Genomic DNA, 3,753 nt, shown 5'->3' with positions numbered 1-3,753 from the left:
CTCTTTAGTATTGATCTGGCCCCGCTTTCCATCCAGCTTTTCCTGTGGTATTTATCTCTCTGTGCAGTACCTCACTCTGAAATCCACAGTTACAGACACACCAGACTATGTCACCCTTGTCCACTCTGCTCCCCACATTTAGGGGCACATCTAGCCTTTCCACTAAGTCCATCTCCTCTACCTGGAAGATGTCTCTGCTGTTTTTGAGACACTGTTTAAGGTCACCTCCCCCAAGAGCCTTTCTCGGCTCATTCCACCCAAGTAGAATGGACCACTTCTTTCCTCCCTCCAGCCCCTGCTATACTGCTGTGTGCTATGGTGAAAACAAGGCTTCACATGGCTTGACTGAGATCTGCTGGAGACTCTTCTATGGGCTGGATGAAGTTCATTACCAGCATAGGGTCTATAAAGCTGAAAATCATCTCAGAGTTTGCAGTTACTTTATAAAGTGAAAAATTACTTTCTATTTCAGCAGCATTGAAGAAAAAAAGTATATATGGCTTTGACTATTTTTGTTTGTTTTTGTTCACACCTCCAAAAAAAAAAACTTCTGGTAATGTGGCATAAACATCACAGGTATTGCAGTTAAGTAGGTCTGTATCTCAGCAAGTGCTCATAAAAATAATTTTTTTAACCCCTCTCAATATGCCTGCTTGGACAGAGGAGCCTGGAAGGCTACAGTCCCATGGGGTCACAAAGAGTCAGACACGAATCAACTACTAACACACACACACAAGCTTGGCTAACACTGCTTGATGTGACTGAGATTTGAGGCCTGCTACTTCCAGGTTTCCAAAATGTCTCACCTTTGGGGTCTGCCCCCAAACTGACTCAAACTTTAAAATTCCTAAGTTCCTTAGATACCCTTTACCCCAGTTTCACTTATTCCAATTATGCCTCTAGTTCTATTATGACACAAAATGACCTTTCAAACATCTCACTTTTCATTAAGTAACATTTTTGAATTTCTTTAGCAGAGTAACTCAAATTTTTATCAGCCCAACAATTCCATAATAGAGTATTTTCATCTAAGAAAACATTGGGAAAACCCCTGGCATAATTAACCTTTACATGTTTCTAAGACTATTAAACACATCTTGGACACATGGCTGTACAAACAACATGAAACATTAAAATACTTTTCTTAAAAAAGCAACTAGTGCCACATTTACTTGTCTTTTTGATGTTATTTCAGGTTCAGTAAAGTCATTTTGGTTCAGGTTGACAAAAATTTCCCCTACCCCTCTAGAATGGTTCAAGATGTAAGTTGTCAGGCCTCTCTCCCCTTCTCTCCTCGGGAAAGATTCATCTTGCTCTTTCAGTGGCCATGCAGGGTGAAGGAGAAAACAAAGGAATAACTGCTGGAACCACCAAACAGCAAATAGATACAAGCTAAGAGACACTGCCATATTTCCAGTTCATTTGAAAGACAAAATCCATTCGACTCAAGGCTACGTGTTTTTCAGACCCCAGGGAGATGGAAGTGAGAGGGGGAGGAGTTCCTTTAGCCTATGAATTCCACTAGAACTAGATTACTATGTCACCAAATAAAAAGTGGCCGGCCACAGACTTACAACAGGAGGTCTTACTAGCAAGTAGAGGGAAAGAGTGCCGTCTTTCTGTTGCCTGAAAGTCTCATATTCATGAGAAATTGAGGGCCAAAACTGATTGTCTAAACATTGTTTCTGCACAAACCAGCCAGTTTATATTTTTCAAATCCCCATGTTAATGTTCTACTACTACTATCTGAAAAGTCTAGGTGTCGTGGGCAGTGAAAGTGTTACTGAATTTTAAGGTTCTGCAGACTCTATATAATTTCACATACTCAATATAACAAGCATACTTCAGTCACCATAATGAACAAGGACATCCCAAACCCGGGCACGAAATCTTTTCAGTCTTTTGTTGATAGGCATTTTGTCTGCCTTTGTGTGTATACGTATCTGCAGTCCTGAAGCAATGTGTGTGCTTACACATAACATCTTGGCTCATTTGAATAGATGCAACCCAAATATAACACTTGTTATTGGAAAAGAAAATTCTTATTTTTCTTTGAATGTTATTATTGACTGTGGCTTTTCATGACAATATATTTTAATTAACCATATTTTTTTGTTTTATTTTTAGTTTTTGATACTTAGATTGTTGCGATCAATCCTCCTTTAGGACAGTTTCTCCATCTTTCTCCAGAATTTCTAAAGCATCATTACTTTCTGGCAATAAATGTTCCAAGTCCATCTAGAATGTTACCCCAAGAATGGAATCAGCTTCTCTCCAAAGAGACCTGCTTAAATAGACCTGATTAAATAAATAGTTCTGGTTTGTCTGCTATAATGTGAAATGTGCATTAATGAAAAACCTCATGTTTTACAAAAATACACATTAAAAGTCATGGGGCTTATGGGATAAATAAAGCTGGGGAGACCGCTCAAAAGATAGGCCACCTTGTGACTAAAGTGCTAAGAAAAACAATCATTGGTACCTTGGCAGTCACCTTGGACCACACATGCAGGCAGCTAGATATGGCTAGAGGCTACCAGAGTAGACATTAAACATCCACATAAACATTGAATGGCAATACTGGCCACTGTTCAGTTAGAGCAGAACCAGGAGGTTGCTGGGACAATCCAGCCGGAACCAGCTCTGAGCCAAGAACTTCCCAGGCACAGGAGCCAAAAGTGACACAAAGCTGGGGTCCACCTCTCTGGGCTGCCACAGAGAGGTGTCTGGTACAGGTGCTCATTTTCAATGTCCACAAAACAATTCGAGGAATCCTACTCCCAGTACAGCACTGAGCGGCGGGAGTGCTTTCCTTTCTGCTGAAGGTTTCAATTCTGCTCCTGCTCTTCTGGCGCTCCTCACCTAGAAAAATCTGATATGACCAGGCTTGACTTTTAGGTTAGACTGACATCATTCTCTAATCACCCACGAACTAATTCCTATGGCAGAAACATGCTTTGCAAAGCCATCAATTTCTTCTCTCTCTGTACATGCAGATCTCCTCCCACCTCCCTGAATCTGAGCTGACCTGCAGCTGCTTTAACTACCAGAGCACAGCAGAAGTGACTGTAGGGCTTCCAAGATTGTCATAAGAACTTTTACAGCTTCTGCCTAGGTGCCTTGGAATGCTCACTCTGGATGATGCCAGCCCCCACCTAAGAAATTCAGTTACCCTAAGCCCACCATACTGTAAGGAAGCCCAAGCTAGCCACGTGGAGAGAGAGATCCCCAACTAGCTCCCCATTGTTCCAGACATCCCATCCCAGATGTCAGACATTTAAAGATGATGACTTCAGGGAGTTCCTTGGTGGTCTAGCGGTTAGGACTCAGCACTTCATTGCTGTGGCTGGGTTCAATCCCTGGTTAAGGAACAGAGATCCTACAAGCTGTGAGGCACAGCGCCCCCCCCCCCCAAAAAAAGATATACAATAAAGATGATGACTTCAACCATAGCCACACCTGACTGTAACCCTAAAAAGACCCAAAGCAAGAACAACTCAATCAAACCTGTTAAACTCCAGAACTGTGAGAGATAATAGTGATTGTTGTTTTAAGCCATTAAGTTTTAGGGTTATTTTATCACTTTAAAGACAGAAACTGAAGAGGAACTAAAGAGCCTCTTGATGAAGGTGAAAGAGGAGAGTGAAAAAGCTGGCTTAAAACTCAGCATTCAAAAACTAAGATCATGGCATCTGGTCCTATCACTTAATAGTAAAGAGATGGGGAAAATGTGGAAACAGTGTCAGATTTCAT

Source organism: Bos indicus x Bos taurus, chromosome 6 (genome assembly GCF_003369695.1).
Source record: "Bos indicus x Bos taurus breed Angus x Brahman F1 hybrid chromosome 6, Bos_hybrid_MaternalHap_v2.0, whole genome shotgun sequence".
In the NCBI taxonomy this organism is placed as follows: domain Eukaryota; kingdom Metazoa; phylum Chordata; class Mammalia; order Artiodactyla; family Bovidae; genus Bos; species Bos indicus x Bos taurus.
This window is presented reverse-complemented; position numbering follows the sequence as displayed.